Source organism: Scyliorhinus canicula, chromosome 4 (assembly GCF_902713615.1).
Source record: "Scyliorhinus canicula chromosome 4, sScyCan1.1, whole genome shotgun sequence".
NCBI lineage: Eukaryota > Metazoa > Chordata > Chondrichthyes > Carcharhiniformes > Scyliorhinidae > Scyliorhinus > Scyliorhinus canicula.
In genome coordinates this window covers 175,137,665-175,165,443 of record NC_052149.1, presented here as the reverse complement: position 1 = coordinate 175,165,443, position 27,779 = coordinate 175,137,665, and the positions used below count along the sequence as shown (strand labels likewise).

At 43.6% G+C, this 27,779-nt stretch overlaps 1 long non-coding RNA gene across 2 annotated transcripts in view; it reads left to right on the top strand.

Moving 5' to 3' along the window:
- The first annotated feature begins 17,259 nt into the window (after positions 1-17,259).
- The window catches only part of LOC119965181, a 47,796-nt gene continuing 37,276 nt past the window's right edge, over positions 17,260-27,779 (top strand). For both annotated transcript variants that reach the window (XR_005460447.1, XR_005460446.1), the window contains exon 1: positions 17,260-17,291. This is a non-coding gene — a long non-coding RNA (uncharacterized LOC119965181). The remainder of the gene's footprint in view (positions 17,292-27,779) is intronic.

Below are 27,779 nucleotides of genomic sequence, written 5' to 3'. Positions count from 1 at the left end.
CCATCACCCTCTGGAATGTTGCACATGCAGATGAGACCCCGAAAGAGAGCTGAGTATACTCATATTAGACCCCCGTGGTATTGATGGTCACATACTTTCGTGATGCTGCATCTAGCTCTAGTTAGAGGTACGCATGGCTCATGTCCAGTTTTGTGAATGAGTGGTCCCTGGCTAGCTTCGTGTGCAGATACTTTACATGTGGCTTGGGTTATCGGACCAGGCGGGATCTTTGTTTTCGCTCATTTTATAATCGCCGCATAGATCAAGCAACTTATCTGGTTTCAACACCAGAACGACTGGAGCAGCCCACTCTGCAAATCGGACCGGGCGTATAATACCAAAACTTTCTCGGCATCCTAATTCGATTTCCACCTTCACGAACAAGGCGTAGGAGACCGCTCATGCTCTGAAGTGTTTGGGCCCTCTTGGAAAACCTTTGGATAGAGGACTTTGTTCAGGCTGCCAGTGCCCATCCAGAAGATTTGATGCCAGTCCAGATGACGTGTTCGCAGCCAATCATGACCCAACAGTTTGGGTCCCGGCCCCTGTACCACTAATAGCGACAACCTGGGTGTCTGCTGTCCGTGGGTGACTGGGGTCAAGGTGGGCCCTATAATATTCAGCGACTTCCAGTATGTGTCAACAGCTGGGCCTTTGTATCAAGCGATCTCAAGGGTAGGATGTCATTGTGAAGCCGGCGGAAGGTTTGTTGACTGCTGATGGAAGATGCAGCTCCCATGTTAATTGCCATTACCAGAGGTGCCCGTTGACTAGAAGTCTAACCTGAATCGGTGCTACTTTTGGGGCCGTGATGCAATTGAGCTGTATCAGGTCATCCTCTTCAGGCTGGGCCATGGCTTGGGTGACCTTGTCGCCTGCCCCGGGCGGGTGTGTGCATTGTCAATTCTGCCGGCTTTGGTTGCTGCACGTTCTGCGACTGCAGGCCTGGCAATGTCGCTGGTACTTCTCCTCATCCAGGGAGGTATCACCCAGGTCTGTGGTGACCCTTGACCATTGAGTCCGGACACGACACTATGTAGTCGGTTGCTACTTTGGTGGTCAGCTGATCGTGCAAGCACTGTATGGGGGTTGTGCAATGCTATGGACACCGTAGTCAACGGAACCCTGGAGGTCCTGAACCCCCTTCTCAGCATTCCCATGGCTCTTTTCAGGTACAATGTTGGTTGCTCGATGGCTCATTTCAGGTCCAATGTTGGGTCTGCCAGCAACTTCCTCTGATTTGCCACATTGTTAATCCCTCCACCAAAGGGTCCCTTAACATCTTGGAGAGATATGGACTGAACTCACAATGTTCAGCCAGCCTTCGGAGTTGTGTCAGAAAGTCCATTACCGACTCTCCCAGAGTCCGCACAGCCGTGATAAACTGGTAACGTTGCATAATCATTGACAGTTTTGGGTCATAATCATTCGCCACTAACTCCACTGGTTCATCAAAGGACTTTGAGTCCGGGGCTGCTGGGTACAGGAAGCTGTTGATTATGCCGAAGATTGGGGCCCCACAGGCGATCTGGAGGATTACCTTTCGTCAGTGCTCCCCACTAAAACCATTCGCCTAGAACAAGTACCACATTCGCTCAGCGTATTGGACCCAATCCTCCAAGCCTGCATCGAAGACCTCTAATTTTCCAAAGAGCGGCATTTTCAAAACTTTACCGCTCTCATTGCTGCATATCAATATTCCGATGTGGCTATGACGTCCAGAAATGTAATTGCTGTTTTTACCTCATTGTAAGTATGAAGACCCAAGAGGTCTTTGCAAATGAATAAACATGAGTTTATTTTAGCCATAGAAAATGGCTTCTAAGGTGATATACACACACAATAAGTCCCCATCAACACTACCGGAATGTTGACCCTTTTCCGGGTCGGCTTTTACATAATCTAGTAACAAGTCCCAGCTGGGAAGGCCTCCGGCCACCTGCAGGCAAGCTCATATTTCACGGGTCCCCGTGGGCCTCACGAGGGTTATTACACAAAGAGAAACAGAACACCTGGCTGTCTACTTATATTCAATATGGGGTTTCTTTAACTAGTCCAGTATTTTTTCAACTATATTTTTTTCAAATACTTCATGAAGTAAATGGAAAAGCATTTGCAAACTGTGGGCATTTGTCACATGATCAAATGTCATGTGGTCATGACCAAACCTCAAGGAATACATCTAACTAGAGTTGGCAACCTGTGCTTCCCACTTTGAGATGTGTAATGCAACCTTATTGGGTTCCTTCATACTTTTGTAATATGAATATGAAAATTGTATTTTTATATTATATTACTTGCAGCTGTTAGAACTGGCTTGCTTGCTCTGAAGGCTGATTAACAGATGCAGAAATATGTAGCTAAGGTAACCTTAATGAGGTGTGAAGTGTTGTTTGGACAGCTGCTTAAAGACATCAGTTTGCACGCTATAACAGGAGCATTTAAATCTGATGCCTTTGTAATTTTTGTCGATTAAGATAATAAGTTTCCCTGTAATAACACAATAAGTTGGAAACTATGATATATTTGGTTTTTATTTCTAAATTAGCTGATTGTTGATTCAGTGGGAGTAAAACTGATGCTGGCTGGTAGGATAAAATAGGTGGAAAAGAATTCATAGCCAAAGAAAGATGATTGTCACCAGGCTATGGCTATGGTTGGGTTGAGGGATGGCTCTATGTCCCTGCCTTTGGTTTTCCAAGTTCTATTAGTGTGGCTAACAAGACAAGAAACAGGTAGGTTCCTCCTAGAGTTTATGTGTTGTATTAGATTTTCTGTTCATCTTCAGAGTCATTTGGACAGTAGGCGAAGGGTAATTTTATTATGTGTTGCATTGAAAAGAAGCAAGCTTTGCAACTCAATCAAATCTGCTGTATCGATCATTTACTCTATTTAATTTCTAGTTTCAATAAATCAAACCATGGACTACAATTTAAATTTCATAGTCTGATTGAATGTGAGGCACAAGAGAGCTTGTGCTATTTTCAGTGAGCAATTCATCACCCCGCTTTATTCATTCTCCAACACCCCCATCACTCTCTCGCTCTGTTCACCCCATCACCATAGCCATGTTTATTGTGTTGTGTTGTGTTTATTTGTTTTATTTGTCACGTGTACCGAGGTACAATGAAAAGTATTGTTCTGCATATAGTGCAGACAAATCGTTCCATACATGAAAAAGAAACATAGGACATACATAAATACACAATGTAAATACATAGATATGGGGCTGGAGTTTCCGCCAGCGGGATGCTCCATTTTGCCGTCAGCCTGGGGGTTTCCCGACAGCGTGGGGCTGCCCCACAATGGGAAGCCCCATTGACCAGCCGGTGAAACGGAGCATCCCGCCGGCGGGGTGAAACAGAAATGTGACGCTGTGGGGCAAAGAATCCAGCCCATGGGCACCGGATGAAGCATACAGGAGTGTCGTACTACTCAGTAGAGAAGATGTGTGAAGAGATCAGATCAGTCCATAAGAGGGTCATTCAGGAGTCTGGTAATAGCGGGGAAGAAGCTGTTTATGAACCTGTTAGTGCATGCTCTCAGACTTTTGTATCTTCTGCCCGATGGAAGAAGTTGGAAGAGTGAATTTACCTGGGTGGGAGGGGTCTTTGATTTTTCTGCCCATTTTCCCAAGGCAGCAGGAGGTGTAAACAGAGTCAATGGATGGGAGGCAGTTTTAGGTGAGGGACTGCGCTGTGTTTTTAACTCTGTAGTTTCTTGGGCCGAGCAGTTGCCATACCAAGCTGCGGTGCAGCCAGATAGGATGATTTCTATGGTATATCTGTAAAAATTAGTAAGAGTTAATGTGGATATACCAAATTACGTTAGTTTCCTGAGAAAATATAGGTACTGTTGTGCTTTCTTGGTCGTAACGTCGATGTGGGTGGAATTTGAAGCTGTCAAACATCTCCAACTCGGCACCATTGATGCAAACAGGGGTGTGTATGATACTTTGCTTCCTGAAGTCAATGGCCTGTTCTTTAGTTTTGCTGACATTGGGGGAGAGATTGTTGTTGTTACATCACTCGCTAGGTTCTCTATCTCCCTCCTGTACTTTGAACCAGCAACCCCATCAACCCGCCCCCCCCCCCCAGCTTTGCTCACCCTGTCACCTTGCCTCTGTTCATTCCGCAGCCCCCCATCACCCCCCCCCTCGCTGTGCTCACCCAATTAACGTGGACCTATTCACTCCCCAGCACCACTCCACCCCATCACGCCTCACCTGTCACCCTGCCTCTGTTCATTTCCCAGCTAACCTCACCACATTCAACTCCTTAGTACCCCCCACCCTGAGGTCAGAGTGGAGCTGGCAGTGACACGATAGAGTGTGAGGGGTGAGCAGAGATGTGGGTGCCAGGGTTGGGGAGCCAGAAATAAAAATTGATTTAAAAAAAGATATAAAATGATTTAAAACAATGAAAACACTTACCTATCATTGAGCTGAAGGCAGACCTCAACAGGTGTGATTTCAGCTCATGACATCAAAGGAGGTGTGCCTTTCTGGAATTGCCTCACCACTAAGACCCCCTGTGAGAAGATCGAATGTACTTTTCAATGCAGTCAACAGTGCATGCCACTGTTTTGTTGCTGACCGCCAGATCTGGGCCAATAGAGGTTGTTTTCAAGATTATAACAGGTGCAATAGTGAGACCCTGACAGTAACAGGCTGGATGAACGGAATGACTTCTTTAAATGCTGTGAATAGACTTTTCTGCTTTTTTCTTCATAATTTCCTGTCACAACAAATGACAATTGCATTTTCATTTAAACGTCATGCTTCGCCAACAGCATATCAGCGATGATTATTTTGGAACAGATTTTTGAGTTATGTGAATTGCTGTGGATTTATTTTTTTGCATATTTATCAAGGTGGAGCATCAGTGGGAAATGGGAATGCCACAGTAGTATGATAAGTATAATACTGTTGGTAGTGAATTGAAGAAATCTGCATGATATTTGGCATAGAAATGGATGCTGCTGAAACATGGTACCAAAATCATGTCCTCGTAGGTTATCCTTAAAGAGTCTTGGGTTAAAGTGATTGGTAATTTGTACTAATTGATTCCAAATGAGAGGAATTGTGGGTTGTCAGCATATTGTGAGCATAAACTTTCCTAACATATTTTATTTCAAGTTTTTATGCGCCAGAAAAACATGTGGCGGGATTCTCCGACCCCCCACTGGGTCAGAGAATCATCGGGGGGCAGCGTGAATCCCGCCCCGACACTGGTTGCTGGATTCTCTGGCTCTGGTTTTTCGGCGGGGGCGGGAATCCCGCTGCGCCGGTTGGGGGCCGTTGACAGCGGCCCCCCTGGCGATTCACCTGCCTGCGATGGGCCGGGTGGCTGCCCGTTTCAGGCGTGCCCCGCCGGCATAAAATACACCAGGTCCGTACCGGCGGGACCTGGCTCTGCGGGCAGCCTGCGGGGTCATCAGGGGGGCACGGGGGGATGGTCCCCGGAGGGGCTCCCACGGTGGCCTGGCCCGCGATCGGGGCTCACCGATCCACGGGTGGGCCTGTGCCGTGGGGGCACTCTTTCCCTCTGCACCGGCTGGTGTAACAGTCTGCCATGGCTGGCACAGAGAAGAACCCCCCCCTGCGCATGCGCTGGGATGACGCCAGCACATGCTGGTGCTCCCGTGCATGCGCCAACTTGCGCCAGCTGGCGGAGGCCCTTTGGCCCCAGTTGGCATGGCGCCAAGCCCTTCGGCGCCGGCTAGCGTGGTGCCAACCCCGCCGGTGTTGGCCTAGCCCCTGAAGGTGCGGAGGATTCTGCACCTTCCGGGCGGCCGGCGCCGGAGTGGTTCACGCCACTCCTCGACGCCGGTATGGCCCGCCCCGCTGGGTAGGGGAGAATTCCGCCCATGGTCTTTCATCCCAATTCATGGGCTACGTAGAAATATTAGTCCTAGAGGTGAAAAGTGAATGTGTAAATTCCTGGCACCATCTAGTTATGTCATTGTTTTCTGATTATGTAAACATTATTAAATTAGACGTAATGATTCTGAATATTGAAACTTTCCAAGAAAATTTTTGAGACTGTCATTAACAAGTTTCAAATAAATTTTCATTCAATGTTAAAGAACGTAAAACCACCTAAATAAATTCCCCGAGACTAGAGGCTAGATTTTCGTGAAGTCAGGAAGATTCCACGGATCATCAAAAATAGCAGGAGTGACCTAGATGCAGAAACACCCCCTCCATTTCTGATCGATTCCATTTTTGCTGGTGGGGGAAGGATCTTCGGCTATTTAAACATGAGAAAACTAGGTTTACACTATCAGGGAGAGTTAGAAAAAAGTGCTATTGGCTGGACTGCTTTGATTTGCAGACCAACCAGTGTAGGTGAGAAAACAATTACCATCTGTTTGTGTCATTCATATAGAGGTCATTGTTGGCATTTCCCAAAGGCTCTCATTATGTTATTATGAATGCTTGGCTGTTTTCAAAAGCTACAGTTATCTCTGCATGTGGTCTGAATTCAAAGTTTGATAACAGTTTAAAGAGATGGTTAAAGGATTGGTTGTCTTTGACGTAGAATCTGAATAAAAGTTTGTTCTTATAAGTGATGAGCTACTTGAGGAGATTTTAAAGCTTTGACTGAGTCCCATGAATGGGTTCTGTGCACTATTGAGTGTGTATGAGTGAGAGCTATACTAAATGCTGGAATATTTTTTTTCATCTCCACATGGCTCCTAAGCCCTGCTTTTGTTGGTACTGGCTGAGTGGCTATGGAAATAGAATGGGACTATGAAGGGGCATTGAAGGTATATATTGGTGGGTGAGGAGGTGTGGGGGTGAGGGCTAGAAGGTGTACAGCTTCTAAAACAACTGGGATGACATCCCAGAGAACTAAGGCAGGCCTTCTAACGAACGCGCCACTTGTTTGACACCATGATCGCCGAGAATCTGCTTTCTTGGCTGTTGGACTCACTTCCTGGATTGAAAATTAGGACTAACAGGGCCCGTAATATTGAGGCTGGTCTGCCGATGTTAGGAAACTTCCTGACTCGAGCTACTCGCCTTGATAGAAAAACATCTGTCCCCAAGTCTGTTATGCAGTGCTTCAAAAAATCTTGGCAGTGCTTGTCCTTAACCTGTTTATAAAATATATCATTAGCTGCACCAAGTTTAATTCACAATGTTTGGGTAATTTCGTGCCTGGAATACTCTGACATTTACTTTGTTTAATTTACTTGTTCTGCACTAACTGTCATTTGATAAGTTCAAAATTCTGGCATTTGCAAAATCTGAAGCCCAGACCATATTATCATTACTTTCCCACAAAATATGATTATATGCATTTCTAGATAACTCAGTATGATTATGCAGTGAGTAACTCAGCCACATAGACCAGCTTTGGATCTAAGCCTGCACTGTTAGCTGATCTCAGTTCAGGTAGTTGAAGGTGCACTACAACTGACCTGAATACCCTGGACGAGGGTGTAGAACTTTGGGTTCATGTTTATAGTTTTTATCCAAAAATCCCAACTGGATGTGCATTTGTGGGAATCGTGAGTGAAGACATAACCAACCTTGGCTGCGATGCTCTTCACAGATGGATAATCTGTGAATAATTCACTTCCAAGGTTTACATGCAAATAATGATCAGATTAACAGATTTCTAGTTCTGCTATTCCGCTGCTGCAAAGCATTGGATAGGTCCCATCTGCAGGTACAGTGTGATATCGTCATCACATAATCATCAATCGTTGTCATGTGCTCAGGTGGCTGTAGAAATGAGAAGTGAAGATGTTTCCAAGTAGAAGCTTGAGGTTTGAGGAAAGTTTCAAGAAGTTGGGCTTCTTTAACAGGAGGAGTCACAAGCTCAAAATCAAGAACTCGAACAAGACAGACAAAACATTTATTACTGAAAGGATGATGGAGTTGGAGAAACAAAATTACAAAAGAAGATCTTGGGGCTGAAGTATCAGTAGGTTTCAGAGGTAATTGTATAATCCCTATAGTGCAGAAGGATGCCATTCGGCACCTCAAATCTGCACTGACCCTTGGAAACTCCACCCTATCCCCAAAACCCAGTAACCCCACCAAACTTTTGGACACAAAAGGGCAATTTAGCATGGCCAATTATACTACCCTGCACATGAAAATGAAAATGAAAATCGCTTATTGTCACGAGTAGACTTCAATGAAGTTACTGTGAAGCCCCTAGTCGCCACATTCCGGAGGCTGGTACGGGAATTGAACCGTGCTGCTGGCCTGCTTGGTCTGCTTTAAAAGCCAGTGATTTAGCCTGGTCAGCTAAACCAGCCCCTTTAACTGTGGAAGGAAACCGGAGCACCCGGAAGAAATCCACGCAGACACTGAAAGAAAGTGCAAACTCCCCACAGACAGTTACCCGAGACTGGAATTGAACCCGGGTCCCTGGTACTGTGCCACCGTGATGCCCAATGAGACTAGTAATGAGGCATCGCTGGTTGTTTGAACAGATGACAGATAATGTGCGCTGCAAGAGGCTCCACCTCAACAAAGAGACTGCATCATTACGGACTTGGCATCACATGGACGAGGAGTACACCCACTCCCAGTGGCCATCAAAGCTCTGAACTTTTAAGCCTCGTGATCATTCCAGGGCTCGAGTGGCGACCTGTGTGATATCTCGCAGGCTAGAGCCCATAGTTGCATCCAACAGGTAACGGATGCCCTTTTTGGCCAGGCGGAAAATTATATCAAATTTGACATGGACCAAGCCCGGCAAGATACCCAGACAGCAGCTTTCGCCACCACCGCTGTGATGCCCCAGGTCCAGGGGGTAATAGATGGCACGCATGTTGCATCGTGCCAACCGAGCCATCTGAGAGTACACTACATTAACAGAAAGGAGTTCCTCGCCCTCAACACACAGTCCATGTACGACCACCACATGAAGATCATGCACGTATGTGTGTAGTTCCCGGGGAGCGTCCAAAACAACTCCATCCTGGGCAGTAAGTCATTCCCGGCCTCTTTGAGGAGCACTCCAGGTTGGACGGCTGACTCTTGGCCGATAGGGGTACTTGCTGAGGACCTGGCTAATGACACCAGTACATAGGCTCGGAGACCCGATCCAAGGAGGTCCATTGTGGCCACCAGGGCTGTGATTGAGCGGTGCATCACACTCCTCAAGATGCGGTTCCGATGCCTCGACCGCTCTGGTGGCGCAGTCCAATACACCCCCCCGGAGGTTCACCCGCTTTGTGGTGGTCTTCTATGTCCTCTGCAACCTTGCACAGCAGTGGGGTGACAAGCTGGAGGTTGGTGATGAGGAACATGTGTCCAACTCCGAGGAAGGGGAGCCTCGCGACAAAGATGATGAGGCGGCGTCGGCCCAGCAGGGGCTGGAGGACTAGCCCAGGGAGGAACTGGAGCACCATAGAATCATAGAACGTACAGTGCAGATTGGGCTACTCGGCCCATCGAGTCTGCACCGACCCTTTGGAAAGAGCACCCTACTTAAGGCCACACATCCACCCTATCCCCATAACCCAGTAACCCCACCCAACCTTTTTTGGATACTAAGGGCAATTTAGCATGGCCAATCCACCTAACCTGCAGATCTTTGGACTGTGGGAGGAAACCAGAGCACCCAGAGGAACCCCGCGCAGTCACGGGGAGAACATGCAGACTCTACACAGACAGTGACCCAAGCCGGGAATCGAACCTGGGACCCTGGAGCTGTGAAGCCACAGCGCTAACCATGGTGCTACCGTGCCGGAGGCTGCAGGAAAGGCAGCATTGGCATGCACCACCCATCTTCCACCCTCCCAGGGCATGTGTTAAATCACTCTAGGGTGCTGGGACTGTGTCGGCACTGTCAACAGGTCACTGTCGAAGGCAAGGGGAGTGATGATAACCCACAGAGAGCTGAGCACCAGTGCTCCTCAATCTATGCCATAGTCTGACCTCTGCCTGCCTGCTGAGTGCTCGTCACACTCATCACCTGCATGTGGGTGCCCGGGGAGGGGAGGTGCCTGGAGAGATGGGCCTGGATGTCGGCCTGCATTGCGGAAGAAGGTGACAGAGGCGTCATACTGGTTGTGCACAAGGGTGTTTATTTTGTTTTACAATTCCCCATTCACCTGATGATGCCTGCTCCCCCAATTAGCCCCCCATATCCCTCTCACCTCCCACCTACCCCCCCCCCCCCCCCCCCATTCCGGCTCCCCTCTCCCCGGTGCCCTCATTGCTCCTCAATGTACTTTTCCTTCTAGCTCTGCTGCTACGTCTAGGTGTGTCCCCAGGTTGCACATAGAGGTTGAGGCAGCCAGTTGCTTCCCTTGTCCCATGGCCTTCGATGCCCCTAGCAGACCACCTCTAGGAGTCTGGGGCCGGAAGGCCATGGCGCACTTGTCAGCGGCACATGCACAGCTGTGCCACCCTATTCCGGATGCTGACTATAAGACACGGCCTCATCAGAGGGGTGGAACCCAGGGCAGCTGGTGGCCTCCGTCACCACTCCATGAGACAGGTCCGGATTGCCAGCCAGCACCCCTCTACCCGGTCGGTGCCCATAGGGCCCTGGAGTTCATCTTGAGACAGAGGGGCAGCTGGTTCAAGCCCCGGCTGCCCCTGCATCATCTGTCTCTGCCAGTCCTGGTGGTACCCCATGGTCTGCACAATCATGTTGACGCCCTCGGCGATGCTCCTCAGCGTCTGGGACATGCTCTGCAGCACCTCGGCAATGCCGACCTGCAACCGGGACAAGCTTTGCAGCGCCTCAGCCATTTCCATCTGAGAGCGGGACATGCCCCACAGAACCTCTACCAGGTTAGCCTGGTAGGATCCCCCAGCGAGGCGGACATTCTGTCGGGACCCTCAGCCATGGCTGTCACTGACTGCAAGATGCCTTGGACACCTTCATTCATGGTGCCGGCATCGTGCACCAGGCTCTCCACTGCCGTCGCCACCCTTCACCCTTGCAGTGTTGGCCTCGGGGCCAGTCACTGCCGGCGATATCTCCTGCGCCCGTAGCCTCTGGGCTTCCTCCAATCGGCCATGGATCTGCTGGAGTGTCACTGACATCTCCCGCTGCATGACCTGTGTGGTAATAACCACTGCTGTATATATTGTATATAGAGGATGTCGATGTAGGTGCTTTATGGTAAGGCCCTGTACTACAGGTACGGGGGTAGTTCCCTGCCTGCTGGCTCCGCCCAGTCGGCGGAGTATAAATATGTGTGCTCCCTATACAGCAGCCATTTCACAAGCTGCTGTAGGAGGCCACACGTCTTAGTGTAATAAAGCCTCGATTCCATCCAACTCTCGTCTTTGTGTAATTGATCGTGCATCAACCTGATCTCTTCATATCGTCTCCATCAGCTCTGGGGAGGCCGATAAATGATGGGAGGCTGTTAGATATGGGGTGGCTCTTGCTAATTGTATGGAAATATGGCTTAAGTGGTGATAATTGGTTCTCGCCATGCTCTGGCGAGAACCCAATTTCGCTTACGGGAGCGAGCCGGTTGCATCGCAAACTGTTTGCCACTTGGCGCAGTTCTCGTTTTTGTCCTCTACCGATATTCACTGGCCTTGTTTCACTTGAGCGCGAGTGCAACGAGGCCAGAGAATCACACTCTAACGGTCATTTTGGGCAAGAATCGCGGGGTGATTTCTGCCAGGTGAATGGGCATGATCCAGATCTGTACTTACCCACACTTGTCATTTTTTTTGAGCTTCTGGAGATTCTCAATGAAAATCCCACACTTAGGGCACGATTCTCAGTCGTCGATACGCTTATACTTGAGCGAAAAGAGCCCTATTTCCAATTAACAGGAGCAGCCCCATATCCTGGAGAGATGGGCCAAGGGCTCGGAGGTCGGGCCATATTGCGGAAGAAAGCGACAGAGATGTCATACTACATGTGGTCAAGGAGGTTGAATGTATCACAAGGGTCCAACAATGCTCCACTCTCCCGATGGTGCCTCCCCACTCTCTGCACCACCACCTCACTACCCCAACACCCTGCCTACACCCCCCAACCACCTCTCCCCCCACTCCCCCGGTGCCTTGAGTGATCCTCAACATGCTTAACCTTTCTTGCTCTACCACTACATCTAGGTGTGTCCCCAGGGTGCACATCTAAGGTGGAGGCAGCCAGTTGCTTACCACTTCCCATGGCCTTCGATGCCCTTGGCGAGCACCTCTGGGGCTCTGGGGCTGGAGGACCCCGGGGAACATGTCAATGGTTGTCTCGTGTATTGACTGCAAGATGCGGCCTTCTCAGAGGGGTGGAACTCGGAGAGCTGGTGGCCAACATCCGCACTCCATAGGATGGATTCAGGTTTGCACCCCTCTCCTCCTGCTCGGTGCCCATAGAGTCCTAGGATTCACCTTGGGTCGAAGGGGCAGCTGGTTCGGGCCCCAGCTGCCCCTGGCTCTGCCGGCCCTGGCGACACCCCAATGTCTGCACCAAGGTGACAATGACCTCAGAGATGCTCCTCATTGATTGGGCCATGCTCTGCAGCACATCGGCAATGCCCACCTGTAACTGGGACAAGCTCCACAGCAAATGGTGGGTCACGGTGGTGGGAGCGGGTGTGTGGAGGAATGTTTTGGGAGCGCGGTTGAAGGGAGTGGGGGGTGATGAAGGGAGGGTTTGTGGCCGCATGGAGGGTTGCAGGGTGGATGCTCGTGTGGGGGCCGAAAGGTTGTGCGGTGGGCAGGGGGGGTGGGGTTGATGTCAACTCACTCGTGCTACCCGGTGTAGGTCATTGATCTGCTTAAGACACTGGAGGCCAGTCCTCATGGTCACACTCCCCAAACTCACGGCCACTGCCATCTCATCCCAGGCGGCACTGCCTGCCCTGTTGCTCACCCTCTGGGACACTCAAGGGATCAGTGATCCCTCCTGGAGTCCAATGCATCGAGGGGCCTCCCTAGGTCTGCATCCCCGAATCTTGGGCCCGGTCCTCTTGGCACCATAGCTGCGAGCTGAGTGGGTTGGCTGTGCAAGTGCTCGACCTCGTTAGCGGGGGGCTGGCGAGCGTGGTCCTATCGAATCAGCTGGTGAGTCTCCATTTGTGACGAGAAGCCCGTGGGCCTTGTTAAACAGACCAATTAATGTTGAATAGCATTGCCCAACTTTCCAGGCCAAGCGCTGGGAAGCTCACGGCAGTTCCCACGAGAAGGGAGACTGTGGCCTCGAATGGACCTCCCAGCAAGGGCATGACCCGGGCATATTGGGTCAGGTGCATCGGGCACAGCCCAGCTTGAAACATGTTTTTAGCTTCTCTCACTATGTTTCACTCTGGGTCATGGTGGGAAGATCATGCGCAGCATTTTATTTTCATGGGTTCCACATCCCGGCTGTGTATCCACCTCCTCAGAGTAATTCAAATTATTTTTTTTAAAGTGTATTTAATTACAAACATGTATCAAAACAGGTTACAGCGAATAAACATCCCGGGAAACATACTTACCAACAATCAGCTGTACAGTCTGTACAGATTTTCCCCCTTTTTCACCCCCCCCCCCGTCCCCCTGTCCCCCGCAACGAGCAGCCCCTCAAACACGGTCACAAACATCCCCCACCTTTCTTCAAACCCCCCTGAAGAGCCCCTTACCTCATATTATATCTCCTCTAACTGCCGGAAGTTGTACAGATCACCCAAGTTGCTGCCCCCAGTGGCAATGCCGACCGCCACGCCAGTAAAATTCGCCACCGTGCAATCAAAGAGGCGAAGGCCACGACATCGGCCTTTCTCCTCTCCATGAGCTCCGGCTTCTCTGAAACCCCAAATATCGCCACCAAAGGGTCTGGGTCCACCTCCTCCTCCACTACTCTGGCTAAGACCGCAAACACTCCCGCTCACAATTTTCCCAATTGTTCACAACCTCAAAACATGTTAGTGTGATTCGCTGTTCCCCGCCCACATCTCTCACACTAATAATAATAATCGCTTCTTGTCACAAGTAGGCTTCAATGAAGTTACTGTGAAAAGACCCCAGTTGCCATATTCCGGAGCCTGTTTAGGGAGGCCGGTACGGGAATTGAACCCGCACTGCTGGCATAGTTCTGCATTACAAGCCAGCTGTTTAGCCAACTGTGCTAAACCAGCCCCTTCTACCCCCTAAGATTCTGACATAGTGTGGGGCCTATGCAACTCTATCAAAATTACATTGCCCTTCGGAATAGCTGCTAATTGTCCATTTCTTAGTCTACTCTCGATCATCAGTAAAATGATGGAAGTGGACATCAACAGTGCTATCAAGTAGCACTTGCTTAACAATAACCTACCCACTGACACTCAGTTTGGATTCCGCCAAGGCCTCTCAGTCTCTGACCTCATAGTCTTGGTTCAAACATGGACAAAAGAACTGAACTCCAGATGTAAGGTGAGAGTAAATGCCCTTGTCATCAAGGTCACATTTGACCGGGTGTGGCATCAAGGAGCCTTAGCAAAACTGAAAAAATTGGGAAACAAAGGGAAGGCTTCCTGGAGTTTGGGGTCATACCTGGCACAAAGGAAGATGGTTATGTTTGCTGGAGGTCAGTCATTTCAGCTCCAGGACATCAGTGCAGGAGTTCCTTAAGGTAGTGTCCTAGGCCCAACTATTTTAAGCTGCTTCAAAAATATCCTTGCTTAAGATCAGACGTGGGAATATTGCTGATGATTTCACAATGTTCAGCACCAATCACGATTCCTCAAATACTGAAACAGTCCATGTCCAAATGCAGCAAGACACGGACAATATCTAGGCTTGGGCTGACAAGCGACAAAATTACATGCACACCACAATAATCATCTCCCGTAAGAGATGATCTAACATTGCCCTTTGACATTTAATGGCATTGCCATCACTGAATCCCCCACTATCAACATCCTTGGGTTTACCATTGACTAGAAATGGAACTGGACTATTAAATACTGTGGCGACCAGAGCAATTCAAAGGCTAGGAATCCTGCAACATCTAACTTACCTCCTGACTCACAAAGCCTGTCCACCATCTACCATCTACAAGGCACAAGTTAGGAGTGTAATGCAATACCCTCCACTTGCCTGGGTGAGTGTAGCTCCAACAACATTCAAGAAGTTTGACACTATCCAGGGTGAAGCAGCCGCTTGATTGGGACACCATGCACAAACATTCACTCCCTCCACCATTGACGCACTGTAGCAGCAGTATGTACCATCTACAAGATAAACTTCAGGAACTCACTAAGGCCTCTTAGGCATTGCCTTCCAAACCCATGACCATTAACATCTAGAAGAACAAGGGCAGCAGATACCTGGGAGCACCACGACTTGGAAGTTATTCACCAAGTTACTCACCATCCTGACCTGGAAATATATCGCTGTTTGTTCAGTGCAGCTGGGTCAAAGTCATGGAACTCCCTCCCTAACAGCATTGTGGGCATATCTAAACCACATGGACTGCAGTGGTTCAAGAAGGCAGCTCACCATCACCTTCTCAAGGGCAATTAGGGAAGGACAATAAATGCTGCCCTAGCCAGCTAAGCCCACATCCCTTGAATGAATAAAAAAAACGTAAAATGCTTATTTGGTCTCTCACCATTGCTCAGTCGGTTGTCCTCACAATACAACTGCCGCCTGAGAGAAAAGCAAGAAGAGACGGAAACGTGTTGGGAAATGCTCACAATGCATTTTTCTCCAAATGTGCTCGCTCCCCCATCTCAAAATGCACCAGAAAAAACTCTCCCAATGTTTTATTTGCAGGCGCTCCTTTTGCACCCAGTATCTCTCCTGATCAGTGCAAAACCAGCTCTTCAGTGCACTGATGTCCAATTAACAATTTTGGACTATTAGTCGACGTCCAATTATAATCCGTACTGACTTATAATTAAAATTTCTCACTTGCAAGCTTGGTAACAGTTTGTTTAATGGCATGAACATCAATCACCACTTAAGAATCACAGTCTAAGAAATCACCAGAGAGTGACATAAGCACAAAAGTAATGCTGGAATTAATCACCTCTGTATATGATTTTTAGAAAAAACTTTAGAATGACTTTTCTGCTTCAGGAAAGTTAAGCTCATATAAATTCAGTTTGTTTATTTGATTAATATTAGATCCGCATTGCTCAAAAACATGTATTTATTATATTTTTGGTGGGTCACAATGAGATATTTCATATGGATTTATTTTATATATATATATATATGAATATCATTAATCATACAATTTTTGTCTGCAGCATGCTTTAGTTGATTTCAGGTTTATAAAAGACTCAACTCTTACCAATCAAAAGCCAATATTAATATATGAAGAAGGCAATAGGAATTAAATAGTTCAACATATTTCCAGACTCTAAATTCTGTATAAAATTTATTGTGCAACTAAGACTGCAGATTCATAATTTACAAAGGCAAAGGCACAAATCAAGCCAGGATTACTCATTTCTCAGCTATTTTCTCAGGCAGAAGATAGATAAATTACAATAACATTGCCATTTAAAGTGTTGTTTGAATGCTGATCCCATCAATGTTTTTTTTCTCTTTTATATATAATATGCATTATTCTTTGGATCCTGAAGCAGCATTCCTGTATCAACTGACACATGTAACAGAACTCGGGAGTTTCTGGCTTAACTTCATTTTGTTTCTTTATGATGTCAGTTTCAAAAACTGCGATCAGTTTCTTGTGTTCTGCTAAGGAAATTCAACACACAGAATGAGGAATTATTTACGCTGTGTAAGACTCCGACGGAGATAGAAATTCAACGCACTTGGGTAATTTAAAGCTTGTTAGTTTGTTTTCTCTTTTTGTGGCTATAATCTCCAGATCCAGAGATTGTCCATAGGGAGAAGGAGGAAGTTAGTTGCTATAAACAACCTCAGAGGCAGTTCACTCACGTTCCCAGGCACCAAGCTGGCACTGGTCACTAAGCTCTCAATTTTAAGATTTCCAGCATGATGAGGGGAGTCTGAAGCCAAGCCTACAATATCGTTGAAAAACTCCAAATTTAGAAGAAATATGAAATTGCCAAATACCGGCTTCCTTAGTGGGTAAAGCAAGTTCTGTGCTCAACTGCCACAGTTCACAGCAGGGTTCATATGACTTAATGTGGCCATATAGGATTCATTCAGGTGTCTGTCAGTTGTGCATGCAGGAGCATGCCTCTTTTTCAGTTCATATAGGTAAAAGAAAAAGGGTTTCCAAAGGAAAGCAAGCACAGAAAAGTATTCAAAGAGGCCCACAATTTATAAAATTCCTGAGTTGTAGCTCTGATCCTCAAGCAACAGTATTTTATATCAGGGAAAAATTGAGGCTCTGCTCCATTTCCAACAGGTGGGTGAGCTCAACATCCAAGCAGTGACAATAGAGGTATGTTACTGTTAATCCCCGTATCTACAGAACTGAAAGGTATAATGCCTAAACAAATCTGAACATTGTTTACACTTAATTTTAAACTTTAAATGATGGAACTTATATTAAATTGCGTGAAGAATTTTAAACCGTGTTTTAAATATTAACAGTAAGGAAACAGAGTTTTTTATTGCTCCTGCAGAATGATGCCATCTTACTATATGCCTGTGGCGACGGACAATTTAGCCTTTTTCAGACATTCTAAGCTTGTATTGTAGCTTTGGTTTCTCACCAAAGTGGAGTCAATTTTCCTTTGCTTTCGTATTATAGCTTCAAATATATTCTCTGATTGACTTCCATCTGTTTCGTGCACATTTGCAAAATGTGAAAGTGCTTTTCAGATAAACTATGGCAGACCTATGTACAAGTTCATGCACAGCTTTATATTATCCACGATTAGATTCAAACCTATGTAGAGTTTTGAATTAATGAATAGATTAACCGATGCTAAAGTGCCTTCAAGATTTCGATAAGTAAGTTCTTAGTTTAAATAGGCTGTATGCTTAGACTCCCAGGGTATATGCAAAATGTTATGTTAACACAGAGTGTAATATGCAGCAGCGGTTGTCTCTGGAACAGAATACTAATTCCAGATGGTTCCAGCTGTCTGCATAAATAATTTTGACTTCCGGCCAAGGCACATTTTTTTTTCTCATTTTGGCAAAAAATATGTAGACTTGCTTATTTATTCTTTGAAAATTATTATATGTGATAGTGTCAGAGCAAATTGTTGATCTGTTAAATTTATGCATACTTATTATTTGGGTATTTGTTGCCAATGGTTACATATCATAAGATGTTACCAGAATAGAGAAAACAACACAACAACTGAGTTAAGAACTGCTTTTAAATGTCTTTTCCAATTACACAAAATTGCTACATGCATTTGTACTTGTGGATACTTTAATGTTAATTAAAGCTCTGCAAATCACTGTCTGAAAGAGGACTAGGTTCCAGCATATACTTAATATGTTGTTCCAGATACAAAAAGACGTTGGACACAAATTAGTTTTAGTCTGAGAATTCTCACTATTACAGTATTGCGTAAATTTATTGCTCAAGTTAAGGAGTAAACTTTTCAAAATAAGTACGGTTCCTAATATTTTAGTAATTAAGTCATGCATTCTTCTGCTGCCTCTGATTTCCCATCTTTGCCTCAAGAGTGCTATGATAGGACAAATGGATAATGGAAATATTATCAAGATTGTGAGGTCAAGATCTGACTTGCAATTAAGTGTGCATCGTTAAGGAGGACCTTTGGGTATTTGGCATTGCTGACTTAGTAAGTTTATCAGTGCTGCTAGCGGTGGCAATGACAAACATATTTCAATTTTTAATAAATCAGACAGTGAGATGCAAAACAAATACCGAAAGGTAAAGAAGGGTAGTCAAGCAGCATGAGACTAAGAACATAAGAAATAGGACCGAGTGTAGGTCATTCGGCCCTTAGAGCCTGTTCGCCATTCGATGTGGTCATGGCTGACCTTCTACCTCAATAACACTCATGCACTATTCCCATATCCTTTAATAGCCTTAGTATCCAAAATTCTTGTCAATTTCTGTCTTGGATATACTCAACGACTTAGCATCTGCAGCTCTCTGGGGTGGAGAATTCAAAGACCAGCAACTCTTTCGTGGACAGATTATCATCACAGTCCAGAAGTCGCTCCTTATTCTGAGACCATGATTTCCCCAGCCCGAAGTGAAGGGACATATATAACTTATATCATCTGGCTTCAGTCTACTAGTGACTAAGTTTTCATTCACCTACCAAGGGAACATTAGGTGGAATAGCATAACGTCCAGAAATTTGATCGGTGGAAGAACAATTCCGCTCATCCTGTGTTTAGATGGAAAACCATTGATGCACGATCCACATCTTGTTCATTTGTCCTTTCATCTCAGAGGGCATCCTGATAGGAAGACTGGCACATTAAGAATAGTGGAGAAAAGAAGAAAGATTATTCTTTGTTATGTTGGACTGTAAGTCCTTTCACTTTCCTATTTCATTCTAACTGGTGAACCTGTGACCAGATTGTAGATGTTGCTCCAAGTTGGTGTCAATAAGGATTTTAAATTGTGTCCTTGTAACTCTTGGAAGGAACACAGTGAACTTCATCTGCTTTAATTGTGCTTTATACTTTAAGGCTAAGTAAAATAAGCTTCACCAATAGCATTATACCACTGGCCAGGGTGCAGTTGATATGGCTTTGATATCAATGCATTTACTTTACTGAAGTGCCCCTAAGGCCACTGCAATAATATCTATTTGCAAATCCTGCACAGGCACATTTGGCTGAATCAATCCTACTTAATTTCAACTTTTATTTTTCATGACGACTGTTTCACCTTTGCTTACTCCCCCAAAGGATTCAACTCCATGGGACATGGGGCCAATCCTAGCGTTTCTACAGCTAACTCATTGCAGGGAGGGGATGAAAATGGGATTTGGCCTGATCTGCGCGGCTCTGGTATGCACCAGATAGATTGCAGAATCATTGGAAAGCTAATTCAACTTTAAAAATTAAAACCGAATTATGGAGGTTTCAAAACAAAGCGTGTGCTTGTCATCGTGCTGCGCTTATTTAACTTCTATATCACTCATTATATGCGCTGACTTTTACTTAGATTATTTTCATCAGCTTTACTAACCTACAATAAACAGCTTGGAGGTGGCTATAGTGTTGGCTTTATTCAATGAAAACCCCCATTTTGTGCGCTAGTGCAGTTTGTTGTCCAAATGGTTCTGCACCAGCACATTTTAAATAAGCAAATTAAACAACTTTACCACAATTCTTGAAGGCACCATTTTTGACAGTGGTGCCAGGATGGGAATGCTACACACACCATTAACAAGCTATTTGGTCATGTTATGACAGCTGAAGATATATAAAATAATATTTGTGAAACTTCAGGAGGGAGCACACTTCCACCCTGTGTATATACGTAGTCCCAATACCAAGACATTTTATTACGTTGCTAATCTGCATCAGGAAAAAGAATTACAATTTTGTAAGTAATAGTCAAAGGACATTAAACAATGGGGCCCCTGATCTTTACCTCCTGGTATTTTTCCACCAGGAAACATTTTATTCAGTCCTTCGAGCCAGATGGTGTTTATGAAAGATTTCACGTGCAATGCTACATGCTTTAGATTTTTAACACTCTACTCCAAACTATATGTACATTTATGTTTGTACCGAAAAGAGTTGAATTTAAGATAGCTTTAGAAAACTGCGGATTTGTTTCATCCTCAACTTGTAACTTTAGTGGACAATGAACTAAATTCCAGAGAACACTGCATTGTGAAAGCAGGAAATGTGCTGGGGGACTGGAGTGGCCTCCTCCACGTTTAAGCTGATTCCTGACTAGATGAATACAGCAGATCAGATGACAAGTTATACCTTAAAAGGCAATGGCCAGATTTAAGCAGTAGTTTTGCTTAATTTGCATCTGTAGGTTCGATAATATGTTTGAGTACAGGTCTATTTGTGTTTCTCAGTCAATTTTAATGAATAATGAATAATTGCTAGTCCAAGTTGTTGCCATTTTCTGCATACATTTCAACAAAGAATTTATTTTTCCTTATCATCAAAATCAAAGGTAACAGTGGAGAAAGTCAGCCCAAACACCCTTTAAAGTAATATGTTGGTAGAAAAATGGTTTATTTTACATTGAAACGAGCAGTATTCTCATCTCGATGGACAACATTTTATGGTCTGACAAACAGCTTTAATTAGAAATATAACATGCGGAATGTTTAATTACAATCATCTAAGTTTCTCTTTTAGTATCACCATTAAATTTTTCAGCCAATCGACTAAATTAGGTTAAATGTGCTTTGTTTTGGGGATTCGGACTATTCTTTTAACGAGGAACAATTACACATACAAAAATAAATAGATTTTTCTGTTCTGGGCTTTCGTGGCAGTGGGATAGATGGGGAAGGAGGAAGAAGGTAGGAATGACAATGGACAGGAAGCTAGCAGAGGGAAGAGCACATCTGTAATGTGTGAGGGTTTCTATTGAAGTCTTATCGATCTCACATTGCTCTGACAATCTTCAATTGACCTTATCTTAGAATGTAAATTGTTACTAATGAATACAGGAGAACCAGCATTAATCTATCTTACTGAAAAGAAGTGCCTTTAGAAGTGACACCAAAAGACATTCATAATTACCTATAATATCCTGGGCAATCCAAAAGAAGGAATTTGGTGACCAAGAATCATCCTTTATAGCACCAAGTAAAAGCAACAAGTCTGAACTATTTTCATTATGATAAGCAATATTTCTCTGCCCTCTTCAACATATTTTAACTTCAAATCTAAAACAAAGAATAACCAACTAAATGGTTATTGGTGAAATCCATCTTGTATTGATTCATCATATCAACTGTAGCAAAGTATAGCACACATTTCTTTTATCAAAGGTTTTAAATTGTGTTCTCTTGTGCAAATTTCTTTTAATATTAAAATATATATTGGTATTAAAATAAACCTTATTCATCTTAATTTATTTTCACATTGGGCTTTATTACAGATTAAATTATTAGGGTAACTTATTTATCTCAGGTGTTGGTTTATTTGTTTAGTTTTCTGATACTTAAATTATTTTCTTAAACCACTATGTGTCAACATACAACATCTGGACAAATCTAATATATGATCTGTACAAGGGACTGTCAGAATTATATCCTAAACTTTTATTTTAGCCTTTATAAAAACATCAAATGCCATAAATACCCTGAAGTTGCACACCCTCTACAACACTAAAGAACAAGTTTATTGCTGTGAATAATTAAATCTCTCCTATAATTACATTCTTAACATCTGTGATGAAAAAAAAACAGCTTTGACGCAAGTTGGTGAAAAAAACTGAAAGAAAATCTGTAACTAGAGAATTGCATTTCAAGTTGTTGAATACTTGAGAATATTCCTGGTTAATATTAAGATTTGTTTTTATTGTAAGGGTACATGCATCTGGTCTGGAACATGATTATTCACAACATAAATCACTAATCAGCTGTAACCTGTACTCTGTTACTGGCTAACCTTAACATATGACATTGTCCAAGCACAATTTTATTCCACCCTAATTGGAAATGCAGTTCCAGTCAGGAACTCTGTACTCTATTAAGTTCTCGCCATGCAGACTTCCTTTATGTTCTTTACCGCAACGTTGCATGCAAAGGGACAATTAACCTTAAACTGTAATAAAATTCCTTTCACATAAAATGTTACAACATGTTCTGTAGCATGGGCTTCCTCAAAGGGAAATCACATCCCTTGGTCTTAATGCTTTTGTTTTAAGGAACAGCAATGGACGGTGCTTAGTGTACATTGGTTTAGGAAAATCTCTATTCCAGTAACTGTGTATTCTCTGTAACAAAATTATATAAAGCATGTCTACAGCTTGAATTTGAAAACCACATTAAAAAGTAAATATCTTTAGCTCCCCTCCAGTCTAGTTTAACATTTAAGATCAGTTTCCTCTGGAAATTTGAGGGCAAGAAATGGATATAGGCCAATTATATAATAGAGTTTATTGCAGTAGAGCAATTTCAGCTTCTCTTCAATGGAGCCCATGCTTGCAACACCAGAAGAAATTTCATTCGGGTTACACTGGGCAAATGGTATGAAACTTACTTTTGAAACTTAATTTTTATCTAGTTTTGTAAAGTGCTAGTTTGTTGTCTCCTGATTATCATGAAAATGGAGCCAACGTGCTCACAAGCATTAATAACCTGGTTCTTCCTCTAGTCAGAGTGTGGCACAAAGTCATCGCTACAAAGCATTTCTGTTGAATCCATTCAATAATTCAAATAAAAGCACAAATGTCTACGTACTGAAGCACTTAAGAAGCCAGTCAACATATGTGAAGAACAGACAAATTAACATTTCAGATGCAGCCCTTCATCAGATGAAGAAATATCTGAAATCTTAATTGTCTGCACCTTACTGGCATACAGTGTTTTCAGAACATTTGTGTTCAGGCTTACTTTAGCAGTGTTACTTTCAGATTGATACTTCCAGTGTGATATTTCTAATGATCAAGGATTTTCTTCATTAAGGCTGATTGAAACTAGAAGCAGAGCATGAGCAAGCAGCGAATGGAATGTGCCCTCTGCTTGCCTGTTCACACTGCTTTACAGCCCAAGCCATTTTGGGGCTCATTAACATGCCCTGGGAGAACATGCTGAGTTAGTCAACAATTGGAGCCTGTGGATGGAGGCGAACCTGGGGTGAGGTGTGTTTAAGGGGCTAACAGCACCTGCCTGTTTCATGTGCGATTTCCAGCAGATCTTTGAAGGACTGTTTGCCCATTGGTACACATGGGTGGATCACACAAGCCCCATCTGATAGTGCCTCAAATATTGCAACAATTTGGTTTGAGGTACATCCTAGGATTCAAACTTGCAGGTTACAAGTGACTTCCTGCCTTAAAACACGCACGTATTTTGACCTTCACACCGTAGATTCTCTCCAAAAGGCTGCGGCTGGAGTGTAACCTGTTACTTCATTTACATCATATGGAGGAAATTAAAATAGTCTCTATTAAATATCAAATCTACAAGAAACTATTCAGGATTTCTGGTCAAAGGGCCACTGGTGAATTCCCATCCATTCTGAAGGGATGGGGGTGCCACAGAATCAAATGGCTTTCATGCACTTAAATGGCAGCTGGTGAACCTTCCTTATGATTGAGGGCCCCGTGGTGGCAGAGGTCCTCCTTACCAAGAGCTGCCAGTCAATCGATCAGGCACCCCCGGGCAGGGTTTGCTGGGCGGCCTTCTGGGGACACGGAAAAGCCATGTGGCCCCCATTTAATCCCTGAACCACCATTAAATTGAGGGGGCTTCAGGGATAATGGATGTCAATTGGCTCATTACTGACCTTAGTTGACATCCTACCACTGGCAGCTGGGAATCCTGTGTGATCTCCTTCCACTCTCTAGCTTAATCGGGAAAGGTTATGCTTCCACCGTGAGACTGATGTGGGCCTCTCCCACGATTAAATGGACACGGCCATCATGTTTCCCGTTACAAGGAGCTCCATTAAATCCAGCCCTTCAGAATAGTTTGCGATACATTTGGGGAAAAGGCTCTAACAGCGGTTTGGCTGTTTTCTAATTACACTCGATGTATGCACCAAAGGGTTAAGGCGACTTTTCAGGCAGTCTGAGTCTCAGACATGGTTTGTTGATTCACCCTCAGTGTGTAATTACAGCTATTTGTGGTTAGTTCTATGAAAATTAATCAGATCAGTTTTGGTAAGTCGTGTATATCATTGGTTTATTTTTTTAAGACAAAAATGTCAGACATACATTAGTTTGTAAATTTAAACAATGAAAGAATGTTGTACCTTTATATACTTCGAACGTCTATACATTATTAGAAGACCACTTATTTTCTTTCAGGTCTTATTTTATGGAATTAGTCTTCCAACTGAGTTTTGTTGGGCAGAAATTGTGTGCTTTAAACACGCTTATCAAAATGCTTTGAACAAAATGTTCCAACTCTATCTCTCTATCCATTCAAGTAACATGTGTGAAGTTAATTATCTTTCTGCTCTGATGTTGGTGCATGCAAAATGCATGTTAAAAATCTTAAAATATCTGTTGTGCATATTAGATGCAATGTGCGGAAAATTGGAATGTGCAAAACAGGAGCTTAAACAGATTGCTGTTCCTGAGAAAGCTCTTCTGTTGGAACCATCTACTGTACTCATATTCCCCACCCATTTCCATAAATATATACATAGATATATATATTTCCTTTTCAAATGCTTATCCAGTTCCATTTTAAATTGTATTATATTCTTGATTTCAAAAACTGTTGGTGGGAAGATACTCAATTGTCCAACAGCATTTTGAATGAAAAAAGGTTTAACTTTCCTTTTCATTTTCTTAGAACTTTTATTAAACCCTCTTATTTCTGATGCTTCAACCAATAGAAACAACCTTTCACCATTTACCTTCACAAAAACATTCAGAATCTTAAAGATCTCAAATATTGAGGACGCCATTAAGATATTTTTTAAAGTCTGTCATTCTAGTATTTCATGAAAATAGCGTTATTTTATCCATATTATCATTCCAGTCATTTTTTCCCCATAATCTTTCCATGTTTGCAATATTTTTCTTCTGATGGGGCGCCTAGAATTATCTATAACTCTCCCAAATGTACAAATTCTGGATTACATCCCAATCTTTTTATTTGGTGACCCTACATATATAACCCCCCAAAACACCTTGCCATTTTATGATCTTTTTTATCTTCTGGCTTTTATGTGTTTGCGCCCTTTGGTCCCGCTACTCTTCAAAATGATCTTATTTGGGATACATTTCCTTTCACTGTACTGCTTCACAATTGTCTGCAAGGGACTGCATCTGCCACCTCTTTGCCCATCATGTTAACCTTCTTATGTCTGTCTCCAATCTCCTCAGTCTGCCACATCACCTTTTGGAGCAATCTTGCCTCTGAGTCAGCTGGTTGCGGGTTCAAGACTCATTCCAGGCTGTGAGCACAAAATTCGAGGCTAATAATTTAATAAGCTGTTGGGGGTGCTATCTTTTGGATGAGATGTTTTAAAAAAAAGTCCCAGCTGCACTCTTAGATGGATGTAAGTGATTCCATAGCACAGTTTCAAAGAAGAGCAGGGAGTTAGCTCTGATGTCTTGGCCAATATTGATCAAAAAGCAAATAATCTGGTTATTATCACATTATTCTTTGTGGGAGTGTGTTTTGCACAAATTGGCTGTTGTGTTTTCTACTTTGCAACAGTGAATACACTTCAGGAATACTGAACTGGCTCCAAAGTGTTTTGGAACAACATGTGGTCATGAAAGGTATTATATAAATCCAATGCTTTCAATTTTACAGTTTGTCATGCTCCTTCAGTTAAGCACCTTCACACAAACTTCAATATAATTTCTCTTATGCATTTCATTTACATAAATGGAAACGAAAATAAGTACCAGTCACAACACGACCTACATCAGACTAACCAAAAAAATCCACTTATTCTAGGTTTCTGACTGGAGATATGGAGCTACATTCTCTTTAGTACCACGTGCTTCGATTTTTGTGGCAAATTTAATATATGGAACCGTACCAAAAACTTTCTGAAATCTATATATTCAACATTCACTGCATTCCTTTTAGTGACATCTATGATTTCCTCAAAGAAGTAAAAGATTTTATAAATCATTCTACAATATATTTTATATTGTATGAACTGGATGAAATGCAATGTTCATTAATTCAAACAGTTCCGTGAAAAAACATTAATTTCTTATACTGGTAAATGTACTGCAAAGGAATGCCGCCCTACATTTGACACTTTTATCACTGGTGAACTATTTTCCAGCTGCAAATCCAATTACTTTATGTAGATCCTGTCTTATGTTACGGATCAGATTTTGAGTTCAAGTAACTATCCATAGCTGAAATTACTAGCCTGAAACTGATACACTGTTTAAGATTACAATTGTTGGACTTTAGCAACAAATCAACTAGTGTGGAGAATATTAGCAATTTACAACAGTATTTGCTAGATCATTTTTTTATAAAACGATTCCCGATGGGACTGTAAGACACATTGTTATTTTGAATTTTTTTCTCACAGCGCACTGATCGACGGAGGCATATGTCACTTTAGAATTTTGTTCTGGGAAGCTTTGTTTTTATGAAAAACATTCCCACACATGCAAATTAACATTACTGTCTTTAGGTTTTACTTGTGAATATCAATGCTCAGTAGTATGTCTGTGATTTTGCAATAGCCTTTCTAAACATCATTTTTCAAATCTAAGTTAAACATCTTTACAGATGACAGAGAGAATTGCATGATCTTAAACCATGTTCAACGGAAAAACATACTGTTCTGTTTTCCAACTTAGCCGAGAATGAACAGCTACATTCCAGACAGTTGACATTCAAGTTCATCAAAGCAATTTAGCTTAGAAAGATTAAAACCATCTGGCTTGTGGCATTTTTTCATTTAATTTCCCCTTATAATTGGCCATAGAGTTTATCTGTGGCTACAAAAAAAAACTTTAATGTTAAACCTAAGACAAAGAACTATTGGCTGTGATGCAAATCTTTGCTCAAATTCTGGGATACTATCACCTCTTTCTGTTGCTAAGTAAAAACATTGCAATAATATCTTCTGAAACAAAGAGTCATTATTTATTATTAACGATCACTTTCATTTCTCTTCTATAATCTCTCTGTGAAAATAATTTCCTGGCTTCATGCTGGGTTATATATGGGTCTTAACATATAGCTCCCCAGCATTAGATTTAGGGGAGTACCAAAAGATGCACTGGGGAATCCCTCTCAGAACACCACAAGGTTTTGCATGGCAATTGCCTAGAAGCCCAAACTTCCTCTGGACAACTGCCCTTTGCTGGGATCTGTCTGAAATTATTATTTAAATCGTG